Raw genomic sequence first — 24,812 nt, 5'->3', positions numbered from 1 at the left:
CCATAACCTGGATGACTGAGAGTCACTACAGAGACGCTCTATAATGACCTGAAAATAAGGGCTGTATTGACCCTTGAAGTCAGACCTTCTGTTTAGCTAATCCCCACTGATTGGCAGAGTGATATAGTGAGTAGAATTACACTGGGACCTAGGAGGTTCATATGCTTTGCCCTTCAGGTGCTGTTCAGCAGTTTGGGGCCACTACTTGTATGTCCTCATGGCAATACTATTCAAATACCTTCAGGGGTTGGCTGCTGGGCGTTCGCAGGGATTCGGGAGAGCCCCTAGCTAAGATTCTGTGCAGTGCGGAGAATCCCCAAATCCCACTCCTGGCTGGCCCACCCACCCTGCCCCTCCCAGGAGTCCCCACACTGCCTGTTTTGGATACAGATAAGTGCAGGGCATGCGCAGAGGCTTGAGGAGGGTGAAAAATGGGGTCTCTTGGAAGTTCGGGACGTCCAGAAATGGACCTGTTTCTGGCTTCTAGAGAGACTCCGGAGCCTGGGGAGGCTGTTTCACCCTCTTGGAGGCTTGAGAAAAGCCTTTGGAGCCTGGGGAGGGCAAAATTCCCACTACCACCACCATGGTGCAGAAGGCCAACTAGGCCACTCCCACCCAGCAACCAGGCAGAGTACCCTTTGCTAAAAATTTTGAAGTCCACCACCTTTGAACCGTGCATTAGATCTTTGTGTGATTTAACAGGAGAATGGTAGTGAATCTGTAATTATTTATTTATTTATTTTATTTGGTTTGTCAATCGCTTACAAGATAACAGGTATAAGTATAAACATAGTGATGAATACATGAGATGAATACGTATAAGTAAAATAAAAAAAAAGAAACAATAGGACAGGGACAGTAAGCATGATTGGTGTGCTTATGCACAGAGCTCTTAGGAAAGGGGTGAGGTCAATAGTAGACAGTCTAAGGTTAAAGTTTTTGGGGTTTGGGGAAGAAACCACAGAGTCAAGTAGAGTAGTCCAGACATTGACCACTCTGTTGCTGAAGTCGTATTTCCTGCAATCAAGTTTGGTGTGATTAACCTTGAGTTTGTATCTATTGTGTGCTCTTGTGTTGTTATGGTTGAAGCTGAAGTATTCATTGACAGGTAGGACATTGTAATGTATGATTTTATATACTATACCTAGATTGGACTGAAGGCGGCGTAGTTCTAGGTTTTCTAGGTCTAGAGTTTCAAGTCTGGTGGCATAAGGTATTCTGCAATGAGTAGAGGAGTGGAGAACTCTTCTTGTGAAATATTTCTGGACTCTCTCAACTGTGTTAATATCAGATATGTGATGTGGGTTCCAGACTGATGAGCTGTATTCAAGTATAGGTCTAGCAAATGTTTTGTATGTTCCAGTTAGTAATGTGATATTTCCAGAGAAAAAGCTACATAGGATTAGGTTAACAACTCTTAATGCCTTTTTGGCTATGTTGTTACAGTGGGCTCTAGTACTTAGATCATTAGAGATGAATACTCCAAGATCCTTGACAGAGTTTGGATCATCAACAAGGTCTTGACTATTCAGCTTATATTTTATTTTCTGATTTTTTTTGTCAATATGTATAACTATTCTCACTTTTGTTCCACTATCCTCAGCAACCAAGAAGGACACAGGAAAGGGTTTCAGAAGAAGGCAAGAATATTGAGGACTTTACCAAGACCTATACAAGTTTCATTGTGTGTTAGAACTCAGGAATCTGGTGCTAATCTCAGATCTGGAGAGCCTTGGCATATGGAAAGGGGCCTCAACCCAAATCCCCACTTACTAAATGTTTATTTGTAACTTGCTGAATGAAAATGGACCCTTTGCCTGGTCCAGTGTATCTTCTCTTCTAGTATTGCTATAAATTTCCTCATTTTTCACTGAAAGTGATAGTGAATTCTACCATATCTGCAGATATGTTTATTTAGTCCTTCTTCTGCTTGTAGCACAACTGCATTTCCATTTTATTGTCTCTTCTCACATTTTCATTGTTTGGACTCGACAGGAAGCCATCTTTCATCTTCTCAGATTTGTTTATTTTCACTGGTTCTGTAGGCTGTTTTTCAGCTGCACGTCTGACCCTTCAAAAGTCAGCTAAAAACAAATTAAAGGAATCTTTAAAAAAGAAAGAAATTGACAAAAAAAGGAAGAGATTCTTGGATTTGTTTCAAACTGTTCCATCGTAAAAATGGTTAGAAGCATATACATATAATTTTTATTACTACATTTTAATAGCTGTTGTCATGCCCCTGGTGGAGACTGATTCTGAGGAAGAGGAGGAACAGCCAACAGGGAGTGGGAGTGTGGCTCCAGAGGTGGTGGAGGAGGCTGGGGAAGGGCTGAGGCCGGCTGAGCAGTCAGAGGAAGATCCAGGCCCATCCCCTATCCATCTTAGGTCACGCAGGGAGGAGAGGATCAGGGAAAAGCGAGGTCTACTCAAGAGGAGATTACCATGATCCTCCTTGTGGCTTACAGGTGGGAGCTATGTATATAAGTTTGCAACTGCACAGTTAGAATTTGCAGGAGTCAATTTAGTGTTCACCTTGAAAGAGATTTATCTTTGCTGGCATTCTTCCCATGGACTTTTCTCAGTTATTTTCCTGGAGTTTATGATTAGTTATCTTGGCTTGCTTCGGAACTCTCATCAATGCGGTTTGTTTTGGTTTTCTGTTTGCCTCATTATTTATTTTTGTGACTTTAAACTGTGCCTAATAAAACAGTGAAGTTAAGCTGAAGGCCTTACTGGACTTTAATATATGTTTTGGGTATTTTGAGAGACTACGGGTCATCACAGCTGTATTGTAAATCATGTAGAGAGATGATTAACTGGGAAGGGAAATAGAACTATATCAAGGAAATAAATCTTTCCAAGAACAAGATGGGAAGGTGTTTTGTTGCTGTTTGAAGAGATGGGATATAAATAAATAAATTTGATGTGCTTCATTGTGAAAGGAGCTTTGTTGGACTCAATCCCTCTTTATTATAAGCAGTACATTATATGGACATAGATGGTAAATTGGGGGCTAAGACTACATGAAATGCAAGAAATAATATATAAACGTTCTATGCACAGTGAAAATCATGCACAGTAAGCAGAATTTCCATTTGATACTCCAGTAATTAAAAGTTAATCTAATTCTCTAGCTGGCAAAGCAGAACTGAAGAAAATTGAGGCAAGAGTTGCACTGGGAACCTCTGAGCACAGCATCATTATTATGACAGGATGATGTTTGTTGTCCAAGAAAATTCTCTGTTCAAGTAAGAACATTGTAATAGTGCTTCTTATCCATTGGTTGGCCTGGATGCTGATTGAATAAAAAATATTTTGATGTTAAAAATGCTGTATAAAATTCCACAATAACCATGCAGAAAACTAGAGGTTGTTTGTTCTAGTGGTTCTTAATCCTAATTATGCTCAGCTAATTTGTAGTGTACTAGATCGGTTTGTTTCTTTGACGGTCTTCAGAAAAGATCCCCATTGAAAGAATTTAAGGTAGGTTGATTTCCAATGAAAAACATGTCTGGTCTACATGCTCTACCTACAGGAGAACCTAAATTGTATTTAAGGAACATCTCAACAGCACATCTCATTATCTCCCAGCTCCACTGAGGAGGATGAAGCTTCCAACCATGGGAATGATGCATCTTAATTATGAGATACCGGTTTGTTAGCTGTTGCTTCCATATTACCTTTTTACATTAAGGTGGATGATTTTTGGTTCTTCCGCCTCCTTTCATTGCTTCTCTCCATGAGCCTCCTGACTGTGATGGTTGAAAATAAAAGGATTTCCCCCCAGCATTACTAAATAAAAACATATGAAAAATATACTGTACGTGCTAAAACAGGTACGGGACAGTTAAAAAATAGCAAGGATCTCCCCAAAACCTAGTCCCAGCCTAATATGTGACACAGTCTTGCTTGCTTTGTGATCTTCACCCATCCCCTCATGTTTCAAAATGTTGGGCACTCTTGTTCAATACCATTTTAAAACCATCCAAGTTTGACGTCTTGTGTTAATTAAACTCCATAGATTAATAATGCACTATATAAATGACACATTTTCCCACTGCTTAATTTCAGCGGTCAACTTTGAAGAGAGGCAAGAAAACTTTACTGTGTACAATTTCTCAAGAACGTGTATAATTTTATAGGCCCTTATCATGCCTCCTTTGAGTTGAAGGCATCAAAATATCTGAAGCTTTATTGGGATTTTCCATCCCTTTCATTATCCTTTGTTATCCATTTAAGCATCTTTTCTGGCTGTACAACCCGAGCTGTGCAACTATCCAGTTATATACTTTCCTAGTGAGGTTGTATTATTGAGCTGAACTAATGCTTTATTTTTAATTCCTTTTCTAATGATTCCCATATAGAATCTTTTGCACAATCTGATGGATGACCTTGAAATACTGGTAATGCATTGTTCAGATATTTATTTTTCATTTGAATGTAGAGAAAATTTTTAAAAAGTGACAGTTTCCCAGGGTTTGTGGGAAATGTTTGAATTGGTATGCCAGCTTCATAAAATTCATGGAGGCCCTCTTATGTCATTTTTTGGGTTGATTTAGATTACAACTTATGATTGATCACTTTGTTGCTTGTATGTACACTGAGAGCTTTTGCACTGGAGACAAATTCCATGTATGTTCAATTGCACTTGGCTAATAAAGAACTATTCTGTCCTGTCCTGTCCTTTCCTGTTCTATTCTAAACCCTTTATGTTTGAGGAAATCATTTTGGATTTCTTCACTTTATGTTATTGAAGCTCTTCACTGTGTCACTGTTAGCATCAGTGCCTTTTTATCTCATTATGCAGTTCATTTGAGAACAGGCTAAAAAGCAATGGTCCGAATACACATTATTAAGCAATCTCACTGGGAGAGAAGTATCCTTTTATACTTATTGTTTGGTTCTTGTTTTTTTTAATCAGTTACACATTCAATTACTGATTCTCTAACAAACATGTCTATTTAGAAAATCATCCTGCATCAGGTGACAGAAAAGTAATCAACACGATATGCAAAATTTTCTGTTCCATGGCAGATATAAAATATTCCATCTTTCTTTCAACTAAATTGGCTTTTAAGGGTTGTCTGTCAGTTTTCGATAAATGGTTTGTGGTGATCTAGACATGATCTAAATCTGAAATGGACCCATTCCATCAGTTTTATAAAGGGATCAGGATATTCCATGAAATGATAGGACAATGAACTTAACATCCAAATTTGTGGAGAGCACATGCAATAATTAAATAGGAGGAAGACGGTGAGGAAGAGTCAACTGGGGTTTTCAGTAATAAATCCTGGCCCAATAAACAGAATCACAAGGCTGGAAAGGATCTTGGAGGTTTTTTAGTCCAACTTAATCCCCAAGGCAGGAGTCTTTATATCGTTCAAAACAAATGGTTGCCAATATTTTTTAAAAATCTTCAGTGGTAGAATACACACTAGGAGGCAAGTTGTTCCATTGTTTGATTGTTCTCATTGTCAGGAAATTCCTCCTTATTTCCAGGTTGGGTCTCCCTCTGATAAGCTTCTTATCCTGGCCTCAGCTGCTATGGGGAGTAAATTGGCACCCTCTTCCCTGTGACAGCCTTTCAAGTGTTAGAAGACTACAGTCATATTTTCCCTAAGGCTAAGCCTTCTCTTCATTAGGCTAAACATAACCAGACTTCTTACTATCTTTGTTGCTCTTCACTGCATTCTTTCTAGGGCCTCAGCGTCTTTTTTGCATCATGGCGAGAACTATATTCAGCTCAGTAGACTGTAATCTATTAGAGTTTTATGATGCTAAATGAGTTCACAGTTAAATAGGTCATGGTTTATGTAAGTTGTTAACTGAATCATATGGTTGTTAAGTGAATTTGCTTTCCCCCATTGGCTTGTGGGAAGGTCTCAAATGGCAATCAAGTGACTTGGGATACAGCAACCATCATTCAATGTACGTCCTGCCAAATGCCTAATTTCGACCACATGGTTGTGGGGATGCTATTTGTTATAAGACACCTCCTTTTGGTGCTGTTGTGACTTTAAACGGCTGCTAAATGAATGATTTTAAGACAAGAACTAACATAATTGGGCATCATCAGCATATTGATGAAACCAAAACCCCTTACTGACTTTAGAGGTTTTATGTGGATATTAAAAAGGGGAATAAATAATTATGCTTTGCCGGCCTTTTCACCACAAGACAAGTCCTAATAAAGGCTCTCAGTGAATTTCTCCTTCCCAGCTTCCTTTTTGAGAATAAGGTCTGATATTGTGCGTATTCTAGAATGCATGACACTTTGCTGCAAGCTGTTCAAGTGTAGAAGAAAGTGAAAGGTTGAAATGAAGGAAGAGAGCAGGATGGTTCAGCATAGAGGTTCCCTTAATGATACACACACACACACACACACACACACACTGTGCTCAGTTCTTGCTTAATCAGAAGCAGTCTGTCCTCCCAACCAACATGCTGAATCTTGGATCACCAGAGGTATTGCTCATGTTGCTTGTTTGTTGGCAACAACATGGAGGAAGAAGGGCAATTAGTGGGTCCTAGTTCCCTAACGGAAGGGAACACAACTGCAAAAAGGCAGGTGTACCCTGGCTTTTCTTGCAGAATTTTCTTGCAGAACCACTAGCAGAAGAAATTTCTTGCAGAACCACTAGAAGAATAAATATTTGGATTAGAAGTATCTTCACTGTACTTGTTTTCAGATATGCTGAATCCGAAGCATCTTTGCCCATTTTGGATTAATATATTGCACAGCTCTCCCACAAAATTAATGGCGTATACCCCTTGTCCCCATCCCCTCATTCTCTCTACTCTTCCCCAAAGAGAAAGCTTTTTTTTTTAGATGCCATCAGAAATGTTTTTAAAGTGCTCACATCTGCCAACTTAACCAATATATTTCTGGTCCCGAAATAGGGTTCATAATAGAGGGTGCCTGGAAGGGGGAGGCAGCTTTGCGGGAGATGTGCTGTTTAGAAATGTAAATAAATAAATAAATATACAATTTAGCAACCTTGTGATTTATTTGAAGAAGAGCTTTTTGGAAGTCTCTGAATGCTTCTCAGATTAAAAATAGTGACTTCCAATTGGCCCATCCTTGTACAAATGATTCACTCATATATGATATTGCTCTATCTTACGTCTACATCCACATCCATGTCTGTCTGTCTATCTCTCTTTGTCTGTCTGGCTATCTCTGTCTGTCCGTGTCTGTCTTTCTGTCTATCCCTATCCTTCCGTCCGTCTGTCCCCCCCTCTCTATCTCTATCTCTCTATCATTTAGATCAGGGGTGTCAAACTGGCGACTCATGGGCCGGATGCGTCACCCACAGGCCACGCCCATCCCAGCTCCCCAAAGGGAAAAAACATCCCGAAACTTCATGTGGTGGCAATGTGATGCTGCGAGATTGACACCCATAATCTACATCATCATCTAAAGCTTTCTTGGTAGCTTCCAATAAAAATATAAAATAGAGTCGAAACCAAAAATACCAGTAAGAATTAAACCCTTGTTTTTATTGCGGGAGGAGGTGAGAGCCTTTTTAAAAGGAGACATCTCCTAAATCTAAAGACACAGTGAGCCTGTTTCAGAGGCCTTGAGGTACCTAGAAAATTCCGTGTCCTGGGTGGTAGCGGGGGGTGATAGGATGGGGGTGATAGGATGGGGGTGATAGGATGGGCAGGCCCCTCGTGCAAAAGAAGGGACTCTTTCAGATGATTAGGAAGCACATTATAAAGGTAATAAAGTGTATTGGAATACTTAGTGAGACAGGGAGAAGCATAACGTTTTGCCTTAATGAGGAAGTTTCTTGGAAATGCTGCATGAGAGATGCAGTTTATGAGAAAGGATAGCTCCAAATTAGCCACCACTGCTGAGAAATAGGACTCCTTTCTCAAGCTCCATCATCAAGCTCCAGGCTAGGAAAAGCTACTTCTTTCATCTGGCTTTAACAGGGGACCACAAAATCTCTCTCATTACGAAGCTGAGTTACTAATTTTGTTTCTAATTCTGGGCAGTTCTGCAGGATAAACTCCCAGGGTTAGCCTACATCTCAGCATTGATGTGAGTCAGGCATTGCAGGGAAGAATTACAAAAATGCTGCATTCAAATATTCATGAGAATCACCAGTGCTTATTTGAAACGATAAATCCCCACATTTCTTTTGTGCTTACCTAACAGTTTCCTTATAGCATCCCATCTTTTGGTGTGGGCTTTATAAAGACAATAACTGCTCACATATATGTAGGGTTGGCATTATGTACACAAATGTGGGTTGCAGTATGAGAATAAAGACAAAATATTTCCACATTCTCAAGTTTTGATTTGCACATATGTGCCATGGAGATTAGTTCATTTTAGTAGGGAATCACAGAGAACTCTGTTGTGATGACCTCTCCTCCTCCTCCTCCTCCTCCTCCTCCTCCTCCTCCTCCTCCTCCTCCTCCTCCTCCTCCTCCTCCTCACAGTTTCACCATGCTGGTTGATTTAAAAAAAACTAAACATGGTTGGGTAGGTATATCAGAAATTCCCAGGACTATGTACTAGACCAGCAGCCCCCAATCTTTTGGGCACCAGGGACTGGTTCCATGGAGGAAGGTTTTTCTGTGGACCAGAGAAGGTGTAGTTTTGCATGCTGCCTCTCTCCCGTGGATGGGGCTTTGCTTTTCTGCATGGACCGGTTGCCGACACGCCATGGACCAATGCCAGTCCACGGATTGGTGGTTGGGGACCCCTGTATTAGACCAGGGCTCTCCAAACTTGGCAACTTTAAGAGTTGTGGACTTCAGTTCTCTGAATTCCACAGCTAACCATGCTGGCTGGGGAATTCTAGGAACTGAAGTTCACAAAGCTGCCAATTTTGGAGACTTCTGCACTAGACTGAAAATATTCTAGAAGAAAGCCATGGAAAACCACTTCTGAGGTTTTGCTGAGAGAGCAGAATCTATTTTATCTTTTCCTTTCCTTTTTGTACAGCATTTTATCAATACGGGAGCTACTAGGTACTATTAGCAGCTCTGGATCTACATGAATAATCCAAATTGATTCATTTGTGGGAAAAGCTATATATTGATTATCCCCACCTGGTCTAAAGCAGTTTTTTTTATTATTAGCATAATCTGGATGAAGGAGACATGCTCCTATGCTTCAGAAGTATGACTGGACTTGATGTTAAGCCAGTCAAGTAAAAGAAATTTGATCCTACTTTCCTTCTCAGGCTTTCCCCCTTCTATAAGAAGTTGATGGAAGAAATACCCATCTGGTTCAGTTCCAAGCCAGGAGAAAGACATTGGAAACATGGAAGCTGATTGGAAAGATGGTTTAATGATGAAGCAGAACCACATGTGATTCTGAGCAACTGACCAAAATGGAGTTGAGAGTGGAAGGTTTTTATACATTTTCTTCAGCTTTGCATTTGAGCTTCTGTTCCTGTGCAAAAGCATGTATTCCATTGGCTATTGTCAGACTCACATGGGGCCATATAGGGGTTATGTAGGGGTCATAGCTGGCTCTATAGGCAAAGTGCAAATCCTAAGTGTTTGTCTGAGTTACGTTTGGTTGAAGTTTGGACTGCTGTGAGGGTGATGCAGTGAAGGGGTTTGTGTTCTGAAAGGGTGTTGGGTAATTCCTATTATGGCTTAATGGCTTTCATCCTGTTTTGGCTCTTGGGTGAGGGTATTTCCTTATGATACTTGTCTTCTTTCAATAAGCTCTTTATCTTGTAAGTGCTGTGGGCTATTAAGGAAAGTGGGGGTTGCTTTCTGCCTCTAAAAACATGTTTCTCCATTTCTCCCTTCGGGAAATACAGTATAACAATCTGCCTTTTCTAATATTTCATTCTTTTAGGAGGGGTGGTGGCTTCCCATAGTGATGAGCATCTTTGAAGGGTCAAGTTGCATTTTTCTGCTGTTGTGTTGCTTCTTGGTTTATCAAATACCTGAAAGGAGCTTCCCAAGCATGGTCTCTCTATCTCAGTTGGAACTGCAATTTTCAAGACAAGCAGCCCTCGAATTACGGCCTTAATTGAGCCCAAAATTTCCATTGTTAAGCAAGACCGTTGTTAAGTGAGCTTTTCCCCATTTTATATTTTTCTCACTGCAATTGTTAAGCAAAACACTGCAGTTGTTAGTAACGCAGTTGTTAAATGAATCTCTGTTGCAAAAGGTCCCAAGAAACTGCCACCATCAGAAACATAAACCAGTTTCCGAGCATCCAGTGGTGGTCCTGTGACCAGGGGGATGCTGCAATATTTGAAAGTGTGAAAAAAGGACATACTATAAGTCACTTTTTTCAAACAGCTTTGAACAATCACTAAACAAACTGTTGTAAATCAAGGACGACCTGTTTTCCCAGTCAGTGTGATCAAAGGCCACTGGACAATTGTGGACGTTACAATCGCAACACACCTACAGGGTGCCAGGTCAGGAAAGGTTGCTTTGAGCATACACTAAGTGATGGGTTTTAAAGTTTGGGGAATCTAATCTTATTATTAAGTTTCTCCTCCGGAAATATTGAATTGCTAACTAGGGCATACAAAACCTTTGCTAGACCAATACTCGAATACAGATCATCTGTCTGGAATCCGTACTGTATATTAATAAAATTGAGCGAGTCCAGAAGTATTTCACGAGAAGAGTACTACATTCCTCTGCTCACAACAGAATACCCTATATCACCAAGCTTGAGATTTTGGGCTTGGACAACCTTGAACTATGGACTTAAGTGTAGTACACAAAATTATCTGCTACAATGTCCTACCAGTCAATGACTACTTCAGCTTCAACCGCAACAATACAAGAGCACACAACAGATACAAACTCAACATAATTCGCTCCAAACTTGATTGCAGAAAGTACGACTTCAGCAACAGAGTGGTCAATGCTCGGAATGCACTACCTGACTCTATTGTTACATCCTCTAACCCCCACTCCTTTAACCTCAAACTAACCACTATTGACCTCACCCCATTCCTAAGAGGTCTGTAAGGGGCGTGCATAAGTGCACCATCGTTTCTCCCATCCCTATCCCATTATCCCCATTTATTCGTACCCATTTCCTGTATTCTTACTCATGTTTATACTTATGCCTATTATCTTGTAAGCAATTGACAAATCAAATTAACAAACAAATAAAATAAAATAAATAAAAATTCAGATTAAGGGAGAGGAATGCTTGAATAGCAACCTTGCCAATAGGGGGAAATCACTACTCCCTTTTGTCGTTAATCCATTTCAGTGCAGATTCCCACCTCCCCCATAGCTTTGGTCTGATAGCTTGTTCATCTCTTTATTATTTATTTCCCTCCCACATCTCCAAACAAAACCCACATGCATGCTGATTTGATTCTGCATTGCCACAAAACAACAGCAGGAAGCTTTTTAGTTGCCATTTGATGATGCCATATGAAGTCTGACATCTCTGAAGAAAGTTACTATTTTAGTTTAAGGAGGTTTTTCCTCTTATCTATTCCTCCCCCTTTCCCCCCCCCCCCCATTTCCTTCTCAAGACATCCAACATTTGCTGAAATGTCTTTCGGGTGGGATTATAGATGGTCAATCAAGATCTTTATTGGAGCTTTTCTAGTCAATCTTCATGATACCGATTCGTTAAATCTGATTGCAAGTAGCTTTAAAACACAAAACATTTTGCCACTTTGAATATCTAGATGGGTTTCCTTGGATGCCTGGAGTGTTGCAAAAGGAAGTATAGGTACCCGACTTACAACAATTCATCCAATGACCCCTCGAAGTTATACGCCATGTGTGACATATGATCATTTTTCCACACTGACAACCCCCATGGACACATGATCAAAATTCAGGCACATGGCAACTGACTCATATTTATGACAGTTACAGTGTCTGTTCTGACCCAAACCTGGTTCCAAGAGAGCAAACACAAGACAAAGGCAGCAGTATAATCTTTTTATGTTTCAGCTAAGAATCCTGTTTCCTCACAGATAAAAGGCTGCTTCCAACTAATTAGCTCCAACAAGAAAGAGTCTTGCCAAGTTTTTTCAAGTCTGACCAAAAAACAACAGATAAGAAATAGTTTACAAGAGTCTTCAAGTGCCAACTGTAATGTCCATGAGGCTGAGTTCAAAACTTCTTTGCCTTCTGCAAAGAAGGTTAGTTTCACAGCTGGCTTTTACCTTCTTGAAGGAGGGGCCATTACCTTGCAGCCTTACTCCTAAGTTGCCTGTGCTGCTGTAACTGCTCTTTTCTGTGAGCAATCCTGTGCGCACATGCACTTGGCACAGGCTCCTTGGGAACGTCCTCATCACTGCTGCCAGCCTCCACAATCTCTGAAGGCAGCAGTCCACTCCCTAATGGTCCTGGCCCCTCATATGAGTCCTCGCTCTCCTCAGCCGTCTGTACCTGCTGCCAGCTAACGACACCAGTGTCCCCAGGTCATGTGATCCCCCTTTTGACTTTCTGACAAAGCAAAGTCAATGGGAAAGCCTGATTCATTTAACAACTCTGTTACTAACTGCAGTGATTCACTTAATAACTGTAACAAAAAAGGTTGTAAAATGGGGCAAAATTCACTTAACAGCTGTCTTGCTTAGCAACATAAATTTTGGGCTCAACTGTGGTGATAAGTTGAGGACTACCTGTATTTACAATCTGATCAGGCCTTTGCATATTACCCACAGGATATGTTGTGAGGTCTCGTCCATTGCAACCAACCATCCTTCTTCTTTTGGATAGGGCAGCCTTCTCCCATTCAGTCCCTCTGAAATATTTTTGACACCAGATCCCATCAACCCTAATTGGTATGTCCAAAGGACATATTTTCCCTGCCTTATGGGGACACTGGCCTAGGTGAGGAGTGCCAGATCGGGGAAGATGGAAAGCAAAGCATTACGACTCAATTATGTAAAGCAAGTTGACAGTGAAAAATGACAGGGGATATGGTGTCAATATCATGCAAATGGGTGGAGGCTGGATTTCCACTGTTTTGTTTATTTGGGTTTTAAAAATACTTATTCATCTTAAAAGATGGTTGGATGCTAAAACACATGAAGAACAGTTGTAGGGATTGGGTATGTCTAATGTAGTGAAAAGAAGGACTAGGGGTGACATTATATCATCCAATATTTGAGTGGCTGCCACAAGGCAAAGCACCAAAGCAAGACAAGAAGCAATGGATGGAAACTAATCAAGAGAAGAGCCAACTTAGAATGAAAGGAGAAACTTTCTGAAAGTGAAAACAATAAACAAGTGAGACAGTTGTGGGTGCTTCATCACTGGAGGCTTTTAAGAAGAGACTGGCCAGCCATTCGTCTGAAATGGAATAGAGTTTCCTGCTTGAGCAGAAGTTTGGCCAAGAAGCTCCCCAAGGTCTCTTCCAACTCTGTTATGCTGTTAAAGGTGTGTGATGACTGCAAGAATTTACATTTAGGTTTTGTTAGTTTGCTTGAGGGAACTGAGAGAAAATAGTGCCTTGGTTTTCTTGCAGTTTTCCTGTCAAATGAGACACGAGTTGCTGCGGACATGATTTCAGTCATTGGCTGAAGGGGCAATTTCAGAACTTGTTCAGAAGGGGAGATAGAAGCTACAAACGGTCTGTAGGCATGGATTGTCCACCCACAAAATATACAAGGGGCACATCTTCAACCAGTGATACTGTATCTTCAATGAAAAGGAATCTGTAGTAGATTGTTTTTTAGCACTAATGGTCAAGAATCAATCAGATCGCGAAATCCACAGAGGAGGTGGAGTTGCTATCTTTTACAAAAAATCCCTAAATCTAAAAAAGATTCAAATTACATAGGAACTTATTCTTCCAGAGACTGTCTGTGAACTGTCCTCAAATACCACAACCTGTCCCTCAAACTGTCCTCAAATACCACAAAATTGTAAGCGATTGACAAATCAAATAAATAAATAAAATAAAGTAAGAAACTTTGCCAACCGTGCGTATTTTGGTGGAGCCTTTTAATCTTGATTTGCTCCTGCATTTACCTTCCCCTTGAGAGTTTGTCTACATTTCTCCAAAACCTGTTCCTCCACTCCACAGTTCCTCTTCAGCCAGAATTTAATTAGCTGTAGTCCCTTGGACAAGACAAGAAGACAAGAACTTTTGCAAGGAACAGGAATTGGAAAGTCTGCCTTTTGTCTCCCCTGGCATTATTAAAACGGAGGGAATCTAAAAACTGGCCCCAAATATCGTTTGTTGAAAAACCAAGGAAGCCAGTTTGTGAAGGGCGGGGGGGGGGGGGGAAGAGCAGCAATTAACTGATGAATAAACTCTCTCATTGTGAACTGCTTGCTCAGCTCTAATGAACATTTCAGATTTCCATCCTGATGCCAGCGATCCATTAAACCAGGATAAATTACAAGTCGTATCCTGTCCACTATCCCTCCCCTCAGCTTTTTGTGCTGTAATTTGTTGAGGTTGCTTTTTGCTGGCACACAAGGAGAATCTATTTTGAACTCATCCGGTTTGCAGGTATCTGTCAAAATTCTGGATTTAACTAATTATTTTTTATTTGTTCAGTCATTCTGCCAAGCTTCATTTGCAAAACTGAAAGGAGTGGAAGGGAACCAGGTCATTCATATTTGGCCTTCCTTTAACTTGAGCTCTTTCCCTTTTTTGCTTCCTCCCTTCCCTTTCCTCCACCATCAGTGAGGGTTTATGGTAAAAATCAAATAGGTACCGCCTATATAGACGGAGAGGAAACATTTAAATTCCTGGATGGAAAGGATGGGGATTCAACATGGGCTTGGCAGGACTTGGGCAGGAATCCTCATGCCATCCCAGAAAATAGCTACCTAGCATAACCTTGTAAAGAAAGTATAATGTAAACTTTTGGAAGATGCTGAGAAAAGTTGACACCAGCAATATGTCTATGGAAGTTCTCAATCATCCAGGTCATGGTTGTCTGAAAAGTGCTTTTTGTTTTTTCCTCTCCAAAAGGCAACTGGATTTTCTTGTTATTTTTAAAAATGTTTCGTTTCTCCTCCAAGACTTCTGAAGAAACTTCTTTGGTGTGAAGTGAAACATTTTCAAAGAAAAAAATATAAACCAAGGTAGTCCAGTTGCATTTTGAAAAAAAAGAGCACCTTTAGGACATCAGCAATATTACTAGTTTGACCTGCATAAATCAACTTATGATGTTGAGATGTGGCTCTGTTTCCATTCTATAGACAGAAGAGATATTGGACAGCCATTTGTCTGAATTGGTATAGGGTCTCTTGCTTGAACAGTGGGTTGGGCTAGAAGACCTTCAAGTAGGTTATTCTGTTACTTCTGTTACCTCCCACCTTGTTGAGTGGGAGGGGCTTGTTGGAAGAGTTTTCTCTCTCTTTCTAGCTGGTTAAGCAAGGAAGGAAGGATTTCTCTGGAAGGCGTCTCCCCTTGTGCTGATGAAGTAGGAGCTGATGAAGGAAAGAGAGAAAGCAGGTTGGATGGATAGAGCCAGAGAAGAGCAAGCAAACCTTTTGCTGAAAAGCTGGAGGTCATACCCTATCCACTTAATAGGTGGGCTATGCACTGGATTTTATTTCAGCACTGCTACGAGTGGTCCTTGAATTACAACCATTTGTTTAAAGTTATGATGGCACTGAAAAAAGTGATTAAAGTGGAATGAAAACCTCTTTGCCTATAAAGGAGTTGCTGCAGAGAACAGAAGATGTTATCTGGTCCCTTTTTTAATCATATGCGTACAGGGTCCCTTTAGTTTGTTTGAACATGAGGAAGCATTTCAAACCATCACATCCCACACTTTTGGTCTTAACTAGTGCAGATTTTCCATTCCTCATTCAGCATGACACTTGAAAAGCTCACATACAAATGGTAATGAGCAGCTGAAATACATGAAAGCGGAAGGAACTGAAAATAAACCTGACAGAATCATCACCGTGCCTTTATACAAACCGGTGGTACAAACCATTGGTGCAGTAACACTAGAAATACTATGTACAGTTCTGGTTTTGACACTTCAGAAAGGATACTGCAGGGCTGGGAAGGATGCAGCAAAAGAAATCAAATGATAAGAGCAAATGAACAAACCATTTCACAGACAAATGACTGTCCAGCCCTTTTTAAAGAGCACCCACAATTTCTTTTTTCTTTTTTTAAAATAAAGTTTTATTTGGGTTTTCACACATACAAAATACAAGTAAAACATCTTTTTTGAAAATAGCATGGTCCCGGATTGAACTTCTTTATACAGACACAAAACTCAATTTCATGCTCCTTTTTGTGTTTTATTCCATATCTTATACTATTCTACATTTTCTATATAGTTTTTCCCCTCTTTTGATTTTCTCGATTTTAATTTGATTATCTCATCTCAATTCAAATCATTATATTTATACTTTTGTCTGTTCTGTTTCACTTTCATATTATCTTTTCTCATTAAACAAGTTTTCTCCTGTAGTTACTAATTGGAGTATGACACCTTTATATCTTTTAATTACATCCATTCAACTCTTATTTAAACTTCAATATATATCTTAAGGTTATGACCTTCAATATAATACATAATACATAACTTCCAATCGAATTCTGCTTGGTACATTCTTATAATACACACTATATTCTTGAAAAAAAAAGATTATAAATAGTTGTAATTATAAACCCTCATTCCATTCCAGTTCAGTTCTATCATTAATAATCATTAAAATCTTAACATCTTTAACACGGCTTTTCAATTAAATATCATACTTCCTTAAAAACACATATAATCTCCATAATTAATTTTTCCCTTATTTCTCTTCACATATGTTTTATAAATAATTAAATATACCTTTTATTACATTTATTTATTGACAAGCATTCCATTGAATTACGATAGCTATTTTATCAGACATTTTAATCATACACTGTTTCATATTTTCTAAAATTATTTCTGTTTCTAATATAACCATACTATCTTATGTACCTTTTTCCATTAAATTTTCACCCATTATCTCTAAATCGGCCCTGTTTCTCTGTATTTTGTTTCTGTCCTTTATGACTTCTTTTCCTTTCTTTCTTCCCTCTCATCTTCTCCCTCCCCCTTTTACCCGCTTGTCTCTCTATTTCTAATTCTCTCTTCTGCATTTCCCTCTTCTGTTGCTTTCTGATTTTATACTTATTTTTCACTCTATTTTTTTTGGAGTTGTTTTTCCCAATCTTAAACTTTCCATTCTCTTTCCCCCCTTTCCTTTTTTCCCCCATCTAAAATTACTTGTTCATTAAAGATGGCTTCTTCTTTGTCGCAATCTTCTTGTTCTGCAGGCATTTCTTGTTGTTTCTCATAATTCCAAATCTCCATTTCAAAAAACTGAAATACGAAGCCAAAAGAATCTCTCCCTTCTTGTGCATCTTCTTTGTACTTTTTACATTCCATTTTCAGTTCTTCTAAAAGTGGAGCCATTTTAAACAGTTTTAAACAACCACCCGATTGATTTTAGTCATTCAAAACAATAACCAAGAATCCAGAAATCATCAAGTAATCCAGATAGTCCCGAGTTATATCTTCTTATTTCTTTTTCCTCTTTCTCTTCCTGGGGTTTTTGTTGTGATATTTCAGTTAGAATGTATCTTTTGGAAGTCTTGTTGAGATTTGGCTATAAGTTCTTTTTTAATTCCAGGTAGTCTCCTCCCTTCCAGATCCTGCCCTTTTATTCTTCCTCTCTCCTTTCCTGTTTTCAAAAGCTTTTGATTATCCAGAAATCTTTATTATCCCTTTGACTTTTTATTTTCAGCATTAAATGCCTATTGATATCAAAGTGGATTTTTTTCCAATTTCTTACTTAAGTCTCTTAGCTGTCACCCAAATCTTTTCCCTTTTCTTTCTCCTTCGCAGCTTAAAAATCTTCTTAGGGAACAATGTTATTGTTTTTTAATAGTTTTAATTCCAGGGTACCTTATTTGTTGCTTTTGCTGTTTGACCCGGTCAACCAAAACTTTCTCCTCTTATCTTCCTCCTGCACATTCTTTTCCAGTCGAGTTCTTTGTGGTGGCCATTTCTGACCACTGCTGCAACCGCCTTTGGGAAAGGGAATAATGGCCAGCTGGGGAGGAGAGATGCAGCTTTCCTCAACCCTGCAGGCAGCTTCCCCACTCTTCACCACCTCTACGGGTGGCTTAGCCCGAAGCCACCCAGCTCGGGGAGCTCCAGCAGTGAGCACGGATCGAAGCCTCACAGAGGCGAGGTTTTGGTCTGTCGCTGAAGAAGCTCAAACTGGAAGCCGGAGCACCCACAATTTCTGAAGGCAAGTTGTTCTATTCGTTTATTCGTTCCATTCCACTGGCAGGAAATTTCTCCTTAGTTCTAGGTTGCTTCTCTCCTTGATTTATTTCCACCCATTGCTTCTTGTCCTGCCCTCAGTTGCTTTGGAGAATAGCTCGATTCCCTCTTCTTTGTGGCAGCCCCTGAGATATTGGAACACGGTTATCATGTCACACGTAGTTCTTCTCACATACTACATGATCAAAATCCACCTCTTTTTAATGGGTATGCACAAGGCTGAAACTAACGTCTTGGACTTTTCAGAACCCCCCTATAGATGCCTCTACATAAGAGAACAATCATATTTAGTACCTGGATAGAAGAGTGGTGTGTATGAGAAAGAGAAAAGGTTATGTTGGGATGAGCATCAGTATAATTTGTAACCTTTCCCACCTACCAGCTCCCCAGAATGAAGAAGAGAAATATTTTTTAAATTAATATCTTTATTTCACTTAGCTGGGCCTCTTGTATGGTTAAAAGTTCAGAAATCTATTTGTTTTAATCCTGTTTTCCCAAGCAGGCCTATAGTTTCAGTTTCAAATTTGTGATACTGATGATACCAACAGAAGCCAAAGCTTCATCTTGTGGCTGGCAGTGCTAAAAATACAATTCTCCACAGAACTTAATTATTTCATGCTCTGAAGCACCAATCATGTTTATTTGAAGCAGGAAAACATTATGAAGTTAGCACTTGGTGCTGCTCAGGCACACTTTGGAAATAATTTACCACAGGAAAACAAATAACACTCATGATAAATTGTGGGCTCCTGGCATGAGCAGTAATATTTATCAGCTTGCATTCTTTAACTATGCAGTTGTTGCTGGCTGCCTTTGGTAATTGCTTCCTAACCTACATTTTAAAAAAGATTTCAAAAGGAGCTACTTCAGGAAATTGGTGCCCTAGGACATTTTTAGATGGGCTGTAGGAGGTTAGTGCTCTTCCTTTTTAAAAGCAGGATCCTGAGACTTTAAATGTCCCACATTGTTCCCAATGTATATCTTTACAAGGAAATACACCAGGTCCTTGCCCTATGATGCTCCACTTAGATTGAGTTAGAGTTGTTCACAGAGCCACTTCAGCCTTTCCTTGGAAGAAATTTCTCCTTTTTTTCTCCTGATATTCAGCATTTGATCTAAAGCTCTTGTTTACTTGCAGGGAGATGCTGAGGTATAGATATTTCTGTCCAAACAATAGAAGCAGCACTGCATCATTGTGATGCAAGATCTGCCCCTTTCATGCATGTGATGTCATAGCACATATTATAAAGGTATTGTAGTTTAGTTTGGTGCTGCTTTCCTTATTCCTATCCCCCCATCTCTGGATGTGATGAAGTTCATGGAATGGGAGCAACTTCCAATCCTGTACCAGCTTTCTTTTTAAGCTTGTGAGCATATGTTAGGAAGCATTGGAAATCCCTCCCTCCCTTCCTTCATTCTTTCCTCCCTCCCTCCCTTGCCCCTCCTCTTTCCAAGTGCCTGCTGCTGGGTGGGGAATGAGCAAGGAATTATGAGATTGTCTGGGAAACTGTTACAGAATGTTGAAAATGAAGAACATGTAACTGTAGCAGAATCTCATCAATGTAGCTGAAGTTATCGGCCCTGTATTTTGGACACATTCTATAAGTTAGCACATCTGAAGTACCTTGGTTCAAAAACTGTTGCCCTATGATGCACCATTTCACCCTGTTAAAGATAATGACAATGAGAGCTTTAGTAGTATATAGATAAACTGGATGGATGTTATTAAAAACCAGTCCTTTTTATATCTTGTCTGTTGTTCACACCTTCCTCTGCTGGGTGAACTGCTTATATGACCTTGGGATAGAGACTGCAAGTGTGCTCGGTGCAAGTTAAACTGAAAGATACCAGCAATAGTTTCCCATTGTTTAGAGCCCTTTCTGTATTGAGGATATTCTGTAACCTTGCAACTGAGGATGAAAATCACACTCTGAAAAAAAATCATTAAAAAGTGTGTTCTACTAAATCAGGTAATCTTCCTATATAATTTAGTATTTTCAGCTCTGCACTGATATGCTCCAGTTCTGCATGTGTTGTCAGGAGATGCTGGAAAATGAACTTAGCTTTTATGCAAAGAGCACAAACCGTACCATCCCTCTGATTCCCTCTCCACGTGAAAGTGAGCAGTGATGAAAATGAATACAAACACAGCATGTGTTACTTTCCTTCCCAGCGGTAGTTGTGGGGGTGGGTAAAGAATGGGTACAGGAAGCACAGCTATATAAAGCACATCTGCCTGCATTCAGTGGTGGATGAGTTCATATAACATGCTGAACCTCATTTGCTTGTTTATGTGCCATCAAATTGTTGTTGACTTCTGGTGACCACATTTTCCCCCCTGCTGATCTATCCCTCACCTGCACCTTTAACTCCCCCAGTGATAGCTCCATTGTCATCGCAATTGAATGTATCCAACTCCTACCGTCAGTCTTCTGTCCATTCTGTGGTTTCCTGACCTCTATAAAAGTTTCTCATGAGGACAATGAGATTTTCTGGGATTCACATTTTTCTGAGCCCTTTCCAAAGCTTGACATGATCGACGCAATCAAAGGCTTTTCTATCATCAACAGAGCATATAACAACTTCTTTTTGATATTCTTCAGCTTTCTCAATTATAGAAATAATGTCTTATGTCCCTTGGCCTTTTCTAAAGACAGACTGAACATCTGGCATCTCTTTTTTTTTGAGTAGGGCTCTAATCTGTGTGGATGACCACAAGCATTATTTTGCTAGCATGTGGAATTAAGGATATTGTAGAATAGTTTGCACATTCTGTTAACTCTCCTTTTTTTGGCAATGGGATGTATATTGACCTTTTCCAATCTATTGGTCACTGTATCATTCTTCAGATTTTCTGGCAAAGCTCACTAAGAACCTTGATTTTTTTCCCCTTTGTTGCTTGCCACATTTTAGTGGGTATTCCACCAGTTCCCATTGTTTTTCAGCTTGGTAATGACCAGAGTTCTGATCCAGCTTCATCTTCCAGTACTAGAAGTGTAAGTAGGGAATATCTTCTAAGGTTTCTTGGATATCTCTACTGTACAATATTTCAGTATACTCCTTCTATGCTTGATTGCCTTTGAGTTGATCACTTTGGGGTTACACCATCCTCCTGAGTTCAGACACCTTATTAATCTTAATTTTTAGTCCCTCTCCTCATATTGTCTGATGCAGTGTTGGGATTCATTTTTTTTTTTACTATCGGTTCTGTGGGCATATATGTGAGCTGTGGGCATGGCGTGGCTTGGTGGGCATGGCAGGGGAAGGGTACTGTAAAATCTCTATTCCCACCCCACTCCAGGGGATGGATACTGCAAAATCCCCATTCCCTCCACACCTCACTAACCTGCTTTCCAGCTCCGTTCTGTGCAGGGCAACCAAAGAAGACCCAGTCGATCATCTGGGATTCGGGAGGCAGAGAATATATGGGGGTGGGGCCAGTCAGAAGTAGTATTTACCTGTTTTCCAAACTACTCAAAATTTCTGCTACCGGTTCTCCAGAACTGGTCAGAACCTGCTTAATACCATCTCTGGTCTGATGTCTATTCAGTGCTTGAAGAACCAAAATAAACAACAAAAGGGACAAAGGACCACCTTGTCTTGTCCTGTTCTGAGTTTTAGGTGATTTAGTTAGACCACCATTAACCATAATTCAAGTCTTCTGAGATGTATATATCAACATGATTTAATGGTCTGGTCTCCTTGCAATGGATGGTAGCACCAGTTAATCTAATGTTAATCAAGGTGTAATCTGACCATGACGAGGACATCAGAAGGTCCCCCATTTTTGGATTTTATAGCCACTGCTCCAACAGGAACACCAGACTCCGTATATGACCATCGTCCTATGTAATGTTTTGGATGGCATAGAATGGGGCCATGGCCGCCATGGTGGTCATGAACTACTGAGCTTCCTCAATCCCCATCCCTAGAGAAGGCAGACTTAAGTCCCTAATAAACAGGATCCCACATCTGGTAACCTGTGGATGACTATTGCGACACCTTCACCCTTGCCCCAAAGTCTTGACTGATGCAACAATTGAAATCCAGCAGGGCATATAAAGGGCTACTCTACCACTTCCAGCTCTACCCAGGCCTTGGTGAAACACCATCAAGGATTAAATTGCAGATGAGGGAGGCCTTATTATAGACTGACCTGGCATTTAGAAGCAGTTGCTGAAAGCCAGGGCCCCTGAAGTTGTGCTGAGTGGGAACGGGCTGAGATCAAGGGCTTCAGATGTTTCCTAATGTTCTCCTTGAAAATGCTGGGTATATGTTCAAGTTCAGATTGTGGAAACTCAATGGCTTTCTTTTGTAGCTTAGCTTGGAGCATGCACATGAGCAGTTTGTGATTTGTTCCACAGTTAGCACCTGTCGGTGTCTTTGATAACTATAATTGGGCTTCTCCACCTCCTTTTAGTAATGTTAAACCTTAATCATGGTTTAATAAAATATTGCTATATTCATATATTCATGTGTCCAAATATCCCAATAAAGAAATCATATTAGAGCTTAATGTGTGGGTTTAAACAACATGCTGAGACATTATAATACACTGTACCACAAGCTACCTAATCCTATTTTAGCCTAGTATGTGTGCTAATTTCTTCTATGATTCCTTCCTGGATAAGAAGAAACAGAACTAATCACTCTGTTTAATTGCTTTGCTTGCAAAGTTGAAACAATCTTTGCTTTTTGTTGTACAAAACTGTCTGGGGATGATAAATACCAGAAGATTAAAAGAATGTGTTCAGTCATGTTAGGAAGGAAGCTTGTAAGGCACATCTAAACATTATGAAAGGAAGCAAATCTAACCCATTTGCGTGGAGAAAGAAACTGTTTATTTCCTGCTGCCTTAAACTTCCCTTCCCTTTATGGCTGATATAATAAATATATAAATCAAGAGCGTTGGAAGACTTTTGAAAGATCTTCCTCATTCATTCTTTCTCTCTTTTTAAAGGTCATTATTCATCATTATTCATTCTTTCTCTAACTTTTTAAAGTTCAGTTTTGTTTTGACAACAAAATCTAGGAAGCCCTTGATGATTCTTATTTAGATAACTACTGTGGCTAAGTAATAAAAACAGTTATTTCCTTTTCTTGCCTCTGTTCACTCTCTTAATTCTATTTTATTTATTTCATCTCAATTTAAATCACTATACTTGCATCTTTTGTCCGTTCTTTTTCAATTGTCTATTTATTTTTTCTTTCTAATACAATATTTCTCCTGTAATACTGGTTGAAGTATAACACCTTTTTATCTTTCCCTTATATTTAACACTTAAAATAATACATACTTTCCATATTGATTCTGCTCAGTACATTCTAAATACTACATTTTAAAATAATAAAAAAAGAGAAATTATGCTTATAATATAGTAAAAACAATGTTCAGAAAGCTCTATTGTTAAATCTTAGACATTTTATACATTCCCTTTAATATATTGTTAACTCATATAATAGAATGTTAAATAAGATATGAAATAGTATATAAGTTGAGCATGAATTTGTAACCTGGGGTTAAGCCGCTTTCCAAAAAGAAGTTTTATGTATTTATGTTTTGTGTTTTGTTTGTCGATGTTTGAAAATTCTAGAAGAATGTTGGAAGAGAACAATGGAATTGTAAACAAGATGGATGGAAGTACACAATGAATAAAAAGATATAGAAATCAAGACAAAAGAAATATAATTGAATAGAAGGAAAGGGAGAAATAGAGAGAAGTTGGGAAAAGATATGAACTTGAATATATAAGATAAATATGTATATCAAATTGTGTTTGTATGGGAACATGATAATTTGGAACTATGCTGTTTCTAAATAAGATGTTTTATGTTCTTATATTTTATGTTTTGTTTGTTTGTGTATTGTTTTTTTTAAATTAATAAATTTTTTTTAAAAAAAAACAGTGTTTCCTTTGATACAAAAATTGCTTCTAATAGTTAATGTATCACTTTCAGTACAGTAATCCTTAGTCATTGGTTGAGTATAAGTAATTATTTCCATAGAACAGTGATTATATAATCACGAGCAAAAATGCTCAGATGAAACTCATCAGATTGAGCAATGATCAACTGTAGCACAGTTCAGAACAATCTGAAACTATTTTCCCAGGGAAGTCTTCTAAGTAGGTTTTATGTACCCCAAACTGCATAATTTGTCCTTTGAATATTAATTACTTTATGACTTTGAGAGCCAGGGTTTCATTCTATAGAACTAAATCCAACATCCACTTATGACAACCTACTACAGACTCCATAAATGTCATGGATTGGGTCCAGAGGGTTATTTCAAAATAAAATGGCCTTCCATGAGCAGGAGTTCTAAAAATTATTATTCTTATTTCATGCGAAAATAAAATAAAAAGACATTTCACAATTTGTTGCACTGTTTCAAGAAGCCTCACAATACTTTGCTTAGCCAAGTACAGGTTCCAAAAATTTCTCTTTTCACAGAAGGAATTGATTTTTTTTTTTTATTTGCATATGATACATACTTGCACCTAATCCATGCTGTGCAACATGGTTTAGTAGACTTTGTGTAAATGTTGGAAGCAGAATGTCATTGCTAGATTTCCTACTAAT

At 39.1% G+C, this 24,812-nt stretch overlaps 1 protein-coding gene and 1 long non-coding RNA gene across 2 annotated transcripts in view; one reads left to right on the top strand and one right to left on the bottom strand.

Moving 5' to 3' along the window:
• The window catches only part of SLC35F4 (solute carrier family 35 member F4), a 151,780-nt gene that overhangs the window by 14,573 nt on the left and 112,395 nt on the right, over positions 1-24,812 (top strand). The window lies entirely within an intron of this gene.
• LOC148128292 (uncharacterized) overlaps positions 2,972-24,812 on the bottom strand; it is a 28,798-nt gene continuing 6,957 nt past the window's right edge. Inside the window, exons 2-3 of the long non-coding RNA XR_015741223.1 lie at positions 3,681-3,792; positions 2,972-3,295 (exon numbers count right to left, since the gene is read on the bottom strand). This is a non-coding gene — a long non-coding RNA (uncharacterized LOC148128292). The remainder of the gene's footprint in view (positions 3,296-3,680; positions 3,793-24,812) is intronic.

This window comes from Pseudonaja textilis, chromosome 1 (genome assembly GCF_049901715.1).
Source record: "Pseudonaja textilis isolate UNSWEBS1 chromosome 1, rPseTex1.2, whole genome shotgun sequence".
NCBI classification, from domain to species: Eukaryota; Metazoa; Chordata; class Lepidosauria; order Squamata; family Elapidae; genus Pseudonaja; species Pseudonaja textilis.
This window is presented reverse-complemented; position numbering and strand designations above follow the sequence as displayed.